At 41.8% G+C, this 16,397-nt stretch overlaps 6 non-coding genes across 6 annotated transcripts; all 6 read left to right on the top strand.

Moving 5' to 3' along the window:
* The first annotated feature begins 1,985 nt into the window (after positions 1–1,985).
* On the top strand, positions 1,986–2,092 carry LOC126279527 (U6 spliceosomal RNA). The gene has a single exon (XR_007551002.1). It is a non-coding gene; the product is annotated as a U6 spliceosomal RNA (small nuclear RNA).
* Positions 2,093–4,568: 2,476 nt separating this feature from the next.
* LOC126279526 (U6 spliceosomal RNA) lies at positions 4,569–4,675 on the top strand. Its single transcript, XR_007551001.1, has one exon. It is a non-coding gene; the product is annotated as a U6 spliceosomal RNA (small nuclear RNA).
* Positions 4,676–7,151: 2,476 nt separating this feature from the next.
* On the top strand, positions 7,152–7,258 carry LOC126279525 (U6 spliceosomal RNA). Its single transcript, XR_007551000.1, has one exon. It is a non-coding gene; the product is annotated as a U6 spliceosomal RNA (small nuclear RNA).
* A 2,476-nt stretch (positions 7,259–9,734) lies between these two features.
* LOC126279524 (U6 spliceosomal RNA) lies at positions 9,735–9,841 on the top strand. Its single transcript, XR_007550999.1, has one exon. It is a non-coding gene; the product is annotated as a U6 spliceosomal RNA (small nuclear RNA).
* A 2,476-nt stretch (positions 9,842–12,317) lies between these two features.
* On the top strand, positions 12,318–12,424 carry LOC126279655 (U6 spliceosomal RNA). The gene has a single exon (XR_007551122.1). It is a non-coding gene; the product is annotated as a U6 spliceosomal RNA (small nuclear RNA).
* A 2,476-nt stretch (positions 12,425–14,900) lies between these two features.
* Positions 14,901–15,007, top strand: LOC126279523 (U6 spliceosomal RNA). The gene has a single exon (XR_007550998.1). It is a non-coding gene; the product is annotated as a U6 spliceosomal RNA (small nuclear RNA).
* The last annotated feature ends 1,390 nt before the right edge of the window (positions 15,008–16,397 follow it).

The following is a 16,397-nucleotide window of genomic DNA, read 5'->3' as shown; positions in this document are numbered from 1 at the left end:
GCTTAAATACACTCTAGCGCTCTAAAATTAGCTTGCATTACCTAATATTTATTTTTCTCTAACGCCTACAAAGCTTCTGGTGCCTGTAAGCCACTATCACATACTGTCTGCACACAGACCCACAATATTTATCTTTATTCATCTTCATGGCTGCAGCTGATGCCATAATTGTTTGAGCAGCATAAACAAACATGTGAAGGAAGGTGTATCTTTCATCATTAAGTGTGCAAGCTACCCCTTTACAGGAAGTTTATTTAACATTATGTTTCAAGTAACTTTCCTAGTGGCCTTGCTATCCAGCTGCAGCCTCATAATACAGACTGCAGGTGACACCTCATCAGGTTCTTAACTGAAGCATATCTGCCTGTGTAATAAGCCACTGCCCTTCACCTAAAAACCAACTATTACTGCAAATCTGTGGTGCATCAGCATGTCATGTACAAATTTCACTGGTGTGACCCACAAAGTATTTTCCCACATGTCTGGCAATCTGCCATTACATACAGTTACCTAAATAAATTCCAAAAGTGTCAGCCAATGAATACCACAACACTGAAGTGTTTAGACAGCAGACCAGTATGCTAATATTAACATATAGCATTTAGATGTGAGACTCTACTATTTTGACAGCACTTTGAATCCCATCAATGTGATACAAGTCGATGGTGTTCACAATTGCAGCTGATGCACCTCTCATCCTGTGTCTAGGAGAAAGATTGGACAAACTCTGCATGCAATATTCATCATGTTACATACACAGAAGCTCTACCACATAAGCAGATACAGAGCCAGTCAAGACACAAAACACTAGCAAGCTTCAAGATTTCAGGAATAGACAACTACATCACAAACCAGTTTGTGTCACATGACACCAGTAGCTACTCAGTTATTAACTGCTTTCAAATACTAAATCTATCACTCTTTGTTCTGCACTAGCAATTCTTCCTGCAATAACAACATTCACCAACCTGGATTACAGCTGATTGACATTTCACAGGAACATAACTACAGCTACTAACACAATGCTAACCTGGTTTCTCTTACCACATGTCCCCTCGATATTTTAGGCTCATTCACACACCTCAATCACAGTGTTTCACTGTTGTCAAGTAGACCTGCCCTGTGTACACCTGGATCAACACAAATATATCACCTGGTATTGTACTGAAAACGGAACTATGTCCATCATTCCTACTACTATCTCACACAAGTCGCATTAACCCATCCATGCCCTAGTAATGACCTACACTGCTGTGTTTCAAAGTGTGCAATACGAATGCTGTTTTTAATGGTTTGTGAGGCTACTGTGTCTCTTCTTGCAGTCACTATTGTCTTCTGGCGCCATTGGATGAATAGAACCATGCTTGGTCTCTGTGGAGTTCCTCAGTAATTTACATGGTCACAGGCTGTGTCTTCTTGTGTTGTACTTGATGTGTGAGTTAAAAGTTGCATTGCATATGAGCACTCTGTAATTAAATCGATAGGTATCGTAAGAAAGTACCACTGCAAGAGTAATGCAATTTGTGTTAGCAGTGAAGACAGTTTGGCCAAAACATTCGCTTGTTTTGAGAGTCTTGAAGACCTGCTACCTGCTCCAGTCAGAGTCATTTATCCCACACATTAGAGAAGTGTGTTTCATACGTATGCCTATAAGACACTAAACTCGGGATGTGAGAACATGGCGACAATAGCTGCCAACACGTCTTGCTGCCGCCTAGCGGCAGCTGTGTGAAACTGCTGCTGCTCTGGGTGGATGGTGCGAGAGCAAACGACTCTACGATCTAAGTTTTACACCCAAAACTGCCAAATCTACAGTTGACAGAGCTGCCACTTACTAAGAACGACACCTCGCAGTAATTAGTTCACAAATTAGCACTCGGCAGGCCTTGTGTTCCTCGCCAGAGCTGTGTAAACCTACGTCCAAGCCGAACCATGTTTGACGCGACGCCATAACTATATATACAATTTCAGAGGGCTCTTGGAATGTACTCGCTTCGGCGGTACATATACTAAAATTGGAACGATACAGAGAAGATTAGCATGGCCCCTGCGCAAGGATGACACGCAAAATCGTGAAGCGTTCCACATTTTTTTTCGCAATCTCACTCTCTCATGCCTCACATCAGCTGCTAATACCATCAGCCAACTACACAAGTTTCGCTTCATATCTGCACCCACTTGTCACAAACTATGCTCTCCATTTACGCAGTTCTCCTCCACTTTCTTTCATTCACAACAGAACATGACAAAACTGGCAATAAACCTATCCCTTACATCACCAATGCACATCTAAAATGTCACTCTAATAACAAGTCAGCAAGCACACCAAAACCACAAGTACATGTCACTAGCACCCCTTCAACACAAATCACAGCCAGGCTAAGCCTAGCACAGGCAAAAGCCTCTTCTCTTCCTCAGTATCACACTCAGCTGTCACAGCATCTCTTGCTACTGTCTCAATCATGTCATTTCATAACACACACCTACTGCCACACACAACATTTGGAAACCTTACACCAACTTTACACAAGATAGCTGCATGTTCCAAATCTTTCTCACTCACATACTTTCACTTAGACTACTGCTTAAATACACTCTAGCGCTCTAAAATTAGCTTGCATTACCTAATATTTATTTTTCTCTAACGCCTACAAAGCTTCTGGTGCCTGTAAGCCACTATCACATACTGTCTGCACACAGACCCACAATATTTATCTTTATTCATCTTCATGGCTGCAGCTGATGCCATAATTGTTTGAGCAGCATAAACAAACATGTGAAGGAAGGTGTATGTTTCATGATTAAGTGTGCAAGCTACCCCTTTACAGGAAGTTTATTTAACATTATGTTTCAAGTAACTTTCCTAGTGGCCTTGCTATCCAGCTGCAGCCTCATAATACAGACTGCAGGTGACACCTCATCAGGTTCTTAACTGAAGCATATCTGCCTGTGTAATAAGCCACTGCCCTTCACCTAAAAACCAACTATTACTGCAAATCTGTGGTGCATCAGCATGTCATGTACAAATTTCACTGGTGTGACCCACAAAGTATTTTCCCACATGTCTGGCAATCTGCCATTACATACAGTTACCTAAATAAATTCCAAAAGTGTCAGCCAATGAATACCACAACACTGAAGTGTTTAGACAGCAGACCAGTATGCTAATATTAACATATAGCATTTAGATGTGAGACTCTACTATTTTGACAGCACTTTGAATCCCATCAATGTGATACAAGTCGATGGTGTTCACAATTGCAGCTGATGCACCTCTCATCCTGTGTCTAGGAGAAAGATTGGACAAACTCTGCATGCAATATTCATCATGTTACATACACAGAAGCTCTACCACATAAGCAGATACAGAGCCAGTCAAGACACAAAACACTAGCAAGCTTCAAGATTTCAGGAATAGACAACTACATCACAAACCAGTTTGTGTCACATGACACCAGTAGCTACTCAGTTATTAACTGCTTTCAAATACTAAATCTATCACTCTTTGTTCTGCACTAGCAATTCTTCCTGCAATAACAACATTCACCAACCTGGATTACAGCTGATTGACATTTCACAGGAACATAACTACAGCTACTAACACAATGCTAACCTGGTTTCTCTTACCACATGTCCCCTCGATATTTTAGGCTCATTCACACACCTCAATCACAGTGTTTCACTGTTGTCAAGTAGACCTGCCCTGTGTACACCTGGATCAACACAAATATATCACCTGGTATTGTACTGAAAACGGAACTATGTCCATCATTCCTACTACTATCTCACACAAGTCGCATTAACCCATCCATGCCCTAGTAATGACCTACACTGCTGTGTTTCAAAGTGTGCAATACGAATGCTGTTTTTAATGGTTTGTGAGGCTACTGTGTCTCTTCTTGCAGTCACTATTGTCTTCTGGCGCCATTGGATGAATAGAACCATGCTTGGTCTCTGTGGAGTTCCTCAGTAATTTACATGGTCACAGGCTGTGTCTTCTTGTGTTGTACTTGATGTGTGAGTTAAAAGTTGCATTGCATATGAGCACTCTGTAATTAAATCGATAGGTATCGTAAGAAAGTACCACTGCAAGAGTAATGCAATTTGTGTTAGCAGTGAAGACAGTTTGGCCAAAATATTCGCTTGTTTTGAGAGTCTTGAAGACCTGCTACCTGCTCCAGTCAGAGTCATTTATCCCACACATTAGAGAAGTGTGTTTCATACGTATGCCTATAAGACACTAAACTCGGGATGTGAGAACATGGCGACAATAGCTGCCAACACGTCTTGCTGCCGCCTAGCGGCAGCTGTGTGAAACTGCTGCTGCTCTGGGTGGATGGTGCGAGAGCAAACAACTCTACGATCTAAGTTTTACACCCAAAACTGCCAAATCTACAGTTGACAGAGCTGCCACTTACTAAGAACGACACCTCGCAGTAATTAGTTCACAAATTAGCACTCGGCAGGCCTTGTGTTCCTCGCCAGAGCTGTGTAAACCTACGTCCAAGCCGAACCATGTTTGACGCGACGCCATAACTAAATATACAATTTCAGAGGGCTCTTGGAATGTACTCGCTTCGGCGGTACATATACTAAAATTGGAACGATACAGAGAAGATTAGCATGGCCCCTGCGCAAGGATGACACGCAAAATCGTGAAGCGTTCCACATTTTTTTTCGCAATCTCACTCTCTCATGCCTCACATCAGCTGCTAATACCATCAGCCAACTACACAAGTTTCGCTTCATATCTGCACCCACTTGTCACAAACTATGCTCTCCATTTACGCAGTTCTCCTCCACTTTCTTTCATTCACAACAGAACATGACAAAACTGGCAATAAACCTATCCCTTACATCACCAATGCACATCTAAAATGTCACTCTAATAACAAGTCAGCAAGCACACCAAAACCACAAGTACATGTCACTAGCACCCCTTCAACACAAATCACAGCCAGGCTAAGCCTAGCACAGGCAAAAGCCTCTTCTCTTCCTCAGTATCACACTCAGTTGTCACAGCATCTCTTGCTACTGTCTCAATCATGTCATTTCATAACACACACCTACTGCCACACACAACATTTGGAAACCTTACACCAACTTTACACAAGATAGCTGCATGTTCCAAATCTTTCTCACTCACATACTTTCACTTAGACTACTGCTTAAATACACTCTAGCGCTCTAAAATTAGCTTGCATTACCTAATATTTATTTTTCTCTAACGCCTACAAAGCTTCTGGTGCCTGTAAGCCACTATCACATACTGTCTGCACACAGACCCACAATATTTATCTTTATTCATCTTCATGGCTGCAGCTGATGCCATAATTGTTTGAGCAGCATAAACAAACATGTGAAGGAAGGTGTATGTTTCATGATTAAGTGTGCAAGCTACCCCTTTACAGGAAGTTTATTTAACATTATGTTTCAAGTAACTTTCCTAGTGGCCTTGCTATCCAGCTGCAGCCTCATAATACAGACTGCAGGTGACACCTCATCAGGTTCTTAACTGAAGCATATCTGCCTGTGTAATAAGCCACTGCCCTTCACCTAAAAACCAACTATTACTGCAAATCTGTGGTGCATCAGCATGTCATGTACAAATTTCACTGGTGTGACCCACAAAGTATTTTCCCACATGTCTGGCAATCTGCCATTACATACAGTTACCTAAATAAATTCCAAAAGTGTCAGCCAATGAATACCACAACACTGAAGTGTTTAGACAGCAGACCAGTATGCTAATATTAACATATAGCATTTAGATGTGAGACTCTACTATTTTGACAGCACTTTGAATCCCATCAATGTGATACAAGTCGATGGTGTTCACAATTGCAGCTGATGCACCTCTCATCCTGTGTCTAGGAGAAAGATTGGACAAACTCTGCATGCAATATTCATCATGTTACATACACAGAAGCTCTACCACATAAGCAGATACAGAGCCAGTCAAGACACAAAACACTAGCAAGCTTCAAGATTTCAGGAATAGACAACTACATCACAAACCAGTTTGTGTCACATGACACCAGTAGCTACTCAGTTATTAACTGCTTTCAAATACTAAATCTATCACTCTTTGTTCTGCACTAGCAATTCTTCCTGCAATAACAACATTCACCAACCTGGATTAGAGCTGATTGACATTTCACAGGAACATAACTACAGCTACTAACACAATGCTAACCTGGTTTCTCTTACCACATGTCCCCTCGATATTTTAGGCTCATTCACACACCTCAATCACAGTGTTTCACTGTTGTCAAGTAGACCTGCCCTGTGTACACCTGGATCAACACAAATATATCACCTGGTATTGTACTGAAAACGGAACTATGTCCATCATTCCTACTACTATCTCACACAAGTCGCATTAACCCATCCATGCCCTAGTAATGACCTACACTGCTGTGTTTCAAAGTGTGCAATACGAATGCTGTTTTTAATGGTTTGTGAGGCTACTGTGTCTCTTCTTGCAGTCACTATTGTCTTCTGGCGCCATTGGATGAATAGAACCATGCTTGGTCTCTGTGGAGTTCCTCAGTAATTTACATGGTCACAGGCTGTGTCTTCTTGTGTTGTACTTGATGTGTGAGTTAAAAGTTGCATTGCATATGAGCACTCTGTAATTAAATCGATAGGTATCGTAAGAAAGTACCACTGCAAGAGTAATGCAATTTGTGTTAGCAGTGAAGACAGTTTGGCCAAAACATTCGCTTGTTTTGAGAGTCTTGAAGACCTGCTACCTGCTCCAGTCAGAGTCATTTATCCCACACATTAGAGAAGTGTGTTTCATACGTATGCCTATAAGACACTAAACTCGGGATGTGAGAACATGGCGACAATAGCTGCCAACACGTCTTGCTGCCGCCTAGCGGCAGCTGTGTGAAACTGCTGCTGCTATGGGTGGATGGTGCGAGAGCAAACAACTCTACGATCTAAGTTTTACACCCAAAACTGCCAAATCTACAGTTGACAGAGCTGCCACTTACTAAGAACGACACCTCGCAGTAATTAGTTCACAAATTAGCACTCGGCAGGCCTTGTGTTCCTCGCCAGAGCTGTGTAAACCTACGTCCAAGCCGAACCATGTTTGACGCGACGCCATAACTAAATATACAATTTCAGAGGGCTCTTGGAATGTACTCGCTTCGGCGGTACATATACTAAAATTGGAACGATACAGAGAAGATTAGCATGGCCCCTGCGCAAGGATGACACGCAAAATCGTGAAGCGTTCCACATTTTTTTTCGCAATCTCACTCTCTCATGCCTCACATCAGCTGCTAATACCATCAGCCAACTACACAAGTTTCGCTTCATATCTGCACCCACTTGTCACAAACTATGCTCTCCATTTACGCAGTTCTCCTCCACTTTCTTTCATTCACAACAGAACATGACAAAACTGGCAATAAACCTATCCCTTACATCACCAATGCACATCTAAAATGTCACTCTAATAACAAGTCAGCAAGCACACCAAAACCACAAGTACATGTCACTAGCACCCCTTCAACACAAATCACAGCCAGGCTAAGCCTAGCACAGGCAAAAGCCTCTTCTCTTCCTCAGTATCACACTCAGCTGTCACAGCATCTCTTGCTACTGTCTCAATCATGTCATTTCATAACACACACCTACTGCCACACACAACATTTGGAAACCTTACACCAACTTTACACAAGATAGCTGCATGTTCCAAATCTTTCTCACTCACATACTTTCACTTAGACTACTGCTTAAATACACTCTAGCGCTCTAAAATTAGCTTGCATTACCTAATATTTATTTTTCTCTAACGCCTACAAAGCTTCTGGTGCCTGTAAGCCACTATCACATACTGTCTGCACACAGACCCACAATATTTATCTTTATTCATCTTCATGGCTGCAGCTGATGCCATAATTGTTTGAGCAGCATAAACAAACATGTGAAGGAAGGTGTATCTTTCATCATTAAGTGTGCAAGCTACCCCTTTACAGGAAGTTTATTTAACATTATGTTTCAAGTAACTTTCCTAGTGGCCTTGCTATCCAGCTGCAGCCTCATAATACAGACTGCAGGTGACACCTCATCAGGTTCTTAACTGAAGCATATCTGCCTGTGTAATAAGCCACTGCCCTTCACCTAAAAACCAACTATTACTGCAAATCTGTGGTGCATCAGCATGTCATGTACAAATTTCACTGGTGTGACCCACAAAGTATTTTCCCACATGTCTGGCAATCTGCCATTACATACAGTTACCTAAATAAATTCCAAAAGTGTCAGCCAATGAATACCACAACACTGAAGTGTTTAGACAGCAGACCAGTATGCTAATATTAACATATAGCATTTAGATGTGAGACTCTACTATTTTGACAGCACTTTGAATCCCATCAATGTGATACAAGTCGATGGTGTTCACAATTGCAGCTGATGCACCTCTCATCCTGTGTCTAGGAGAAAGATTGGACAAACTCTGCATGCAATATTCATCATGTTACATACACAGAAGCTCTACCACATAAGCAGATACAGAGCCAGTCAAGACACAAAACACTAGCAAGCTTCAAGATTTCAGGAATAGACAACTACATCACAAACCAGTTTGTGTCACATGACACCAGTAGCTACTCAGTTATTAACTGCTTTCAAATACTAAATCTATCACTCTTTGTTCTGCACTAGCAATTCTTCCTGCAATAACAACATTCACCAACCTGGATTACAGCTGATTGACATTTCACAGGAACATAACTACAGCTACTAACACAATGCTAACCTGGTTTCTCTTACCACATGTCCCCTCGATATTTTAGGCTCATTCACACACCTCAATCACAGTGTTTCACTGTTGTCAAGTAGACCTGCCCTGTGTACACCTGGATCAACACAAATATATCACCTGGTATTGTACTGAAAACGGAACTATGTCCATCATTCCTACTACTATCTCACACAAGTCGCATTAACCCATCCATGCCCTAGTAATGACCTACACTGCTGTGTTTCAAAGTGTGCAATACGAATGCTGTTTTTAATGGTTTGTGAGGCTACTGTGTCTCTTCTTGCAGTCACTATTGTCTTCTGGCGCCATTGGATGAATAGAACCATGCTTGGTCTCTGTGGAGTTCCTCAGTAATTTACATGGTCACAGGCTGTGTCTTCTTGTGTTGTACTTGATGTGTGAGTTAAAAGTTGCATTGCATATGAGCACTCTGTAATTAAATCGATAGGTATCGTAAGAAAGTACCACTGCAAGAGTAATGCAATTTGTGTTAGCAGTGAAGACAGTTTGGCCAAAACATTCGCTTGTTTTGAGAGTCTTGAAGACCTGCTACCTGCTCCAGTCAGAGTCATTTATCCCACACATTAGAGAAGTGTGTTTCATACGTATGCCTATAAGACACTAAACTCGGGATGTGAGAACATGGCGACAATAGCTGCCAACACGTCTTGCTGCCGCCTAGCGGCAGCTGTGTGAAACTGCTGCTGCTATGGGTGGATGGTGCGAGAGCAAACAACTCTACGATCTAAGTTTTACACCCAAAACTGCCAAATCTACAGTTGACAGAGCTGCCACTTACTAAGAACGACACCTCGCAGTAATTAGTTCACAAATTAGCACTCGGCAGGCCTTGTGTTCCTCGCCAGAGCTGTGTAAACCTACGTCCAAGCCGAACCATGTTTGACGCGACGCCATAACTAAATATACAATTTCAGAGGGCTCTTGGAATGTACTCGCTTCGGCGGTACATATACTAAAATTGGAACGATACAGAGAAGATTAGCATGGCCCCTGCGCAAGGATGACACGCAAAATCGTGAAGCGTTCCACATTTTTTTTCGCAATCTCACTCTCTCATGCCTCACATCAGCTGCTAATACCATCAGCCAACTACACAAGTTTCGCTTCATATCTGCACCCACTTGTCACAAACTATGCTCTCCATTTACGCAGTTCTCCTCCACTTTCTTTCATTCACAACAGAACATGACAAAACTGGCAATAAACCTATCCCTTACATCACCAATGCACATCTAAAATGTCACTCTAATAACAAGTCAGCAAGCACACCAAAACCACAAGTACATGTCACTAGCACCCCTTCAACACAAATCACAGCCAGGCTAAGCCTAGCACAGGCAAAAGCCTCTTCTCTTCCTCAGTATCACACTCAGCTGTCACAGCATCTCTTGCTACTGTCTCAATCATGTCATTTCATAACACACACCTACTGCCACACACAACATTTGGAAACCTTACACCAACTTTACACAAGATAGCTGCATGTTCCAAATCTTTCTCACTCACATACTTTCACTTAGACTACTGCTTAAATACACTCTAGCGCTCTAAAATTAGCTTGCATTACCTAATATTTATTTTTCTCTAACGCCTACAAAGCTTCTGGTGCCTGTAAGCCACTATCACATACTGTCTGCACACAGACCCACAATATTTATCTTTATTCATCTTCATGGCTGCAGCTGATGCCATAATTGTTTGAGCAGCATAAACAAACATGTGAAGGAAGGTGTATCTTTCATCATTAAGTGTGCAAGCTACCCCTTTACAGGAAGTTTATTTAACATTATGTTTCAAGTAACTTTCCTAGTGGCCTTGCTATCCAGCTGCAGCCTCATAATACAGACTGCAGGTGACACCTCATCAGGTTCTTAACTGAAGCATATCTGCCTGTGTAATAAGCCACTGCCCTTCACCTAAAAACCAACTATTACTGCAAATCTGTGGTGCATCAGCATGTCATGTACAAATTTCACTGGTGTGACCCACAAAGTATTTTCCCACATGTCTGGCAATCTGCCATTACATACAGTTACCTAAATAAATTCCAAAAGTGTCAGCCAATGAATACCACAACACTGAAGTGTTTAGACAGCAGACCAGTATGCTAATATTAACATATAGCATTTAGATGTGAGACTCTACTATTTTGACAGCACTTTGAATCCCATCAATGTGATACAAGTCGATGGTGTTCACAATTGCAGCTGATGCACCTCTCATCCTGTGTCTAGGAGAAAGATTGGACAAACTCTGCATGCAATATTCATCATGTTACATACACAGAAGCTCTACCACATAAGCAGATACAGAGCCAGTCAAGACACAAAACACTAGCAAGCTTCAAGATTTCAGGAATAGACAACTACATCACAAACCAGTTTGTGTCACATGACACCAGTAGCTACTCAGTTATTAACTGCTTTCAAATACTAAATCTATCACTCTTTGTTCTGCACTAGCAATTCTTCCTGCAATAACAACATTCACCAACCTGGATTACAGCTGATTGACATTTCACAGGAACATAACTACAGCTACTAACACAATGCTAACCTGGTTTCTCTTACCACATGTCCCCTCGATATTTTAGGCTCATTCACACACCTCAATCACAGTGTTTCACTGTTGTCAAGTAGACCTGCCCTGTGTACACCTGGATCAACACAAATATATCACCTGGTATTGTACTGAAAACGGAACTATGTCCATCATTCCTACTACTATCTCACACAAGTCGCATTAACCCATCCATGCCCTAGTAATGACCTACACTGCTGTGTTTCAAAGTGTGCAATACGAATGCTGTTTTTAATGGTTTGTGAGGCTACTGTGTCTCTTCTTGCAGTCACTATTGTCTTCTGGCGCCATTGGATGAATAGAACCATGCTTGGTCTCTGTGGAGTTCCTCAGTAATTTACATGGTCACAGGCTGTGTCTTCTTGTGTTGTACTTGATGTGTGAGTTAAAAGTTGCATTGCATATGAGCACTCTGTAATTAAATCGATAGGTATCGTAAGAAAGTACCACTGCAAGAGTAATGCAATTTGTGTTAGCAGTGAAGACACTTTGGCCAAAACATTCGCTTGTTTTGAGAGTCTTGAAGACCTGCTACCTGCTCCAGTCAGAGTCATTTATCCCACACATTAGAGAAGTGTGTTTCATACGTATGCCTATAAGACACTAAACTCGGGATGTGAGAACATGGCGACAATAGCTGCCAACACGTCTTGCTGCCGCCTAGCGGCAGCTGTGTGAAACTGCTGCTGCTCTGGGTGGATGGTGCGAGAGCAAACGACTCTACGATCTAAGTTTTACACCCAAAACTGCCAAATCTACAGTTGACAGAGCTGCCACTTACTAAGAACGACACCTCGCAGTAATTAGTTCACAAATTAGCACTCGGCAGGCCTTGTGTTCCTCGCCAGAGCTGTGTAAACCTACGTCCAAGCCGAACCATGTTTGACGCGACGCCATAACTATATATACAATTTCAGAGGGCTGTTGGAATGTACTCGCTTCGGCGGTACATATACTAAAATTGGAACGATACAGAGAAGATTAGCATGGCCCCTGCGCAAGGATGACAAGCAAAATCGTGAAGCGTTCCACATTTTTTTTCGCAATCTCACTCTCTCATGCCTCACATCAGCTGCTAATACCATCAGCCAACTACACAAGTTTCGCTTCATATCTGCACCCACTTGTCACAAACTATGCTCTCCATTTACGCAGTTCTCCTCCACTTTCTTTCATTCACAACAGAACATGACAAAACTGGCAATAAACCTATCCCTTACATCACCAATGCACATCTAAAATGTCACTCTAATAACAAGTCAGCAAGCACACCAAAACCACAAGTACATGTCACTAGCACCCCTTCAACACAAATCACAGCCAGGCTAAGCCTAGCACAGGCAAAAGCCTCTTCTCTTCCTCAGTATCACACTCAGTTGTCACAGCATCTCTTGCTACTGTCTCAATCATGTCATTTCATAACACACACCTACTGCCACACACAACATTTGGAAACCTTACACCAACTTTACACAAGATAGCTGCATGTTCCAAATCTTTCTCACTCACATACTTTCACTTAGACTACTGCTTAAATACACTCTAGCGCTCTAAAATTAGCTTGCATTACCTAATATTTATTTTTCTCTAACGCCTACAAAGCTTCTGGTGCCTGTAAGCCACTATCACATACTGTCTGCACACAGACCCACAATATTTATCTTTATTCATCTTCATGGCTGCAGCTGATGCCATAATTGTTTGAGCAGCATAAACAAACATGTGAAGGAAGGTGTATCTTTCATCATTAAGTGTGCAAGCTACCCCTTTACAGGAAGTTTATTTAACATTATGTTTCAAGTAACTTTCCTAGTGGCCTTGCTATCCAGCTGCAGCCTCATAATACAGACTGCAGGTGACACCTCATCAGGTTCTTAACTGAAGCATATCTGCCTGTGTAATAAGCCACTGCCCTTCACCTAAAAACCAACTATTACTGCAAATCTGTGGTGCATCAGCATGTCATGTACAAATTTCACTGGTGTGACCCACAAAGTATTTTCCCACATGTCTGGCAATCTGCCATTACATACAGTTACCTAAATAAATTCCAAAAGTGTCAGCCAATGAATACCACAACACTGAAGTGTTTAGACAGCAGACCAGTATGCTAATATTAACATATAGCATTTAGATGTGAGACTCTACTATTTTGACAGCACTTTGAATCCCATCAATGTGATACAAGTCGATGGTGTTCACAATTGCAGCTGATGCACCTCTCATCCTGTGTCTAGGAGAAAGATTGGACAAACTCTGCATGCAATATTCATCATGTTACATACACAGAAGCTCTACCACATAAGCAGATACAGAGCCAGTCAAGACACAAAACACTAGCAAGCTTCAAGATTTCAGGAATAGACAACTACATCACAAACCAGTTTGTGTCACATGACACCAGTAGCTACTCAGTTATTAACTGCTTTCAAATACTAAATCTATCACTCTTTGTTCTGCACTAGCAATTCTTCCTGCAATAACAACATTCACCAACCTGGATTAGAGCTGATTGACATTTCACAGGAACATAACTACAGCTACTAACACAATGCTAACCTGGTTTCTCTTACCACATGTCCCCTCGATATTTTAGGCTCATTCACACACCTCAATCACAGTGTTTCACTGTTGTCAAGTAGACCTGCCCTGTGTACACCTGGATCAACACAAATATATCACCTGGTATTGTACTGAAAACGGAACTATGTCCATCATTCCTACTACTATCTCACACAAGTCGCATTAACCCATCCATGCCCTAGTAATGACCTACACTGCTGTGTTTCAAAGTGTGCAATACGAATGCTGTTTTTAATGGTTTGTGAGGCTACTGTGTCTCTTCTTGCAGTCACTATTGTCTTCTGGCGCCATTGGATGAATAGAACCATGCTTGGTCTCTGTGGAGTTCCTCAGTAATTTACATGGTCACAGGCTGTGTCTTCTTGTGTTGTACTTGATGTGTGAGTTAAAAGTTGCATTGCATATGAGCACTCTGTAATTAAATCGATAGGTATCGTAAGAAAGTACCACTGCAAGAGTAATGCAATTTGTGTTAGCAGTGAAGACAGTTTGGCCAAAATATTCGCTTGTTTTGAGAGTCTTGAAGACCTGCTACCTGCTCCAGTCAGAGTCATTTATCCCACACATTAGAGAAGTGTGTTTCATACGTATGCCTATAAGACACTAAACTCGGGATGTGAGAACATGGCGACAATAGCTGCCAACACGTCTTGCTGCCGCCTAGCGGCAGCTGTGTGAAACTGCTGCTGCTATGGGTGGATGGTGCGAGAGCAAACAACTCTACGATCTAAGTTTTACACCCAAAACTGCCAAATCTACAGTTGACAGAGCTGCCACTTACTAAGAACGACACCTCGCAGTAATTAGTTCACAAATTAGCACTCGGCAGGCCTTGTGTTCCTCGCCAGAGCTGTGTAAACCTACGTCCAAGCCGAACCATGTTTGACGCGACGCCATAACTAAATATACAATTTCAGAGGGCTCTTGGAATGTACTCGCTTCGGCGGTACATATACTAAAATTGGAACGATACAGAGAAGATTAGCATGGCCCCTGCGCAAGGATGACACGCAAAATCGTGAAGCGTTCCACATTTTTTTTCGCAATCTCACTCTCTCATGCCTCACATCAGCTGCTAATACCATCAGCCAACTACACAAGTTTCGCTTCATATCTGCACCCACTTGTCACAAACTATGCTCTCCATTTACGCAGTTCTCCTCCACTTTCTTTCATTCACAACAGAACATGACAAAACTGGCAATAAACCTATCCCTTACATCACCAATGCACATCTAAAATGTCACTCTAATAACAAGTCAGCAAGCACACCAAAACCACAAGTACATGTCACTAGCACCCCTTCAACACAAATCACAGCCAGGCTAAGCCTAGCACAGGCAAAAGCCTCTTCTCTTCCTCAGTATCACACTCAGCTGTCACAGCATCTCTTGCTACTGTCTCAATCATGTCATTTCATAACACACACCTACTGCCACACACAACATTTGGAAACCTTACACCAACTTTACACAAGATAGCTGCATGTTCCAAATCTTTCTCACTCACATACTTTCACTTAGACTACTGCTTAAATACACTCTAGCGCTCTAAAATTAGCTTGCATTACCTAATATTTATTTTTCTCTAACGCCTACAAAGCTTCTGGTGCCTGTAAGCCACTATCACATACTGTCTGCACACAGACCCACAATATTTATCTTTATTCATCTTCATGGCTGCAGCTGATGCCATAATTGTTTGAGCAGCATAAACAAACATGTGAAGGAAGGTGTATGTTTCATGATTAAGTGTGCAAGCTACCCCTTTACAGGAAGTTTATTTAACATTATGTTTCAAGTAACTTTCCTAGTGGCCTTGCTATCCAGCTGCAGCCTCATAATACAGACTGCAGGTGACACCTCATCAGGTTCTTAACTGAAGCATATCTGCCTGTGTAATAAGCCACTGCCCTTCACCTAAAAACCAACTATTACTGCAAATCTGTGGTGCATCAGCATGTCATGTACAAATTTCACTGGTGTGACCCACAAAGTATTTTCCCACATGTCTGGCAATCTGCCATTACATACAGTTACCTAAATAAATTCCAAAAGTGTCAGCCAATGAATACCACAACACTGAAGTGTTTAGACAGCAGACCAGTATGCTAATATTAACATATAGCATTTAGATGTGAGACTCTACTATTTTGACAGCACTTTGAATCCCATCAATGTGATACAAGTCGATGGTGTTCACAATTGCAGCTGATGCACCTCTCATCCTGTGTCTAGGAGAAAGATTGGACAAACTCTGCATGCAATATTCATCATGTTACATACACAGAAGCTCTACCACATAAGCAGATACAGAGCCAGTCAAGACACAAAACACTAGCAAGCTTCAAGATTTCAGGAATAGACAACTACATCACAAACCAGTTTGTGTCACATGACACCAGTAGCTACTCAGTTATTAACTGCTT

The sequence above is a fragment of the Schistocerca gregaria genome, chromosome 6 (assembly GCF_023897955.1).
Source record: "Schistocerca gregaria isolate iqSchGreg1 chromosome 6, iqSchGreg1.2, whole genome shotgun sequence".
NCBI lineage: Eukaryota > Metazoa > Arthropoda > Insecta > Orthoptera > Acrididae > Schistocerca > Schistocerca gregaria.
This window is presented reverse-complemented; position numbering and strand designations above follow the sequence as displayed.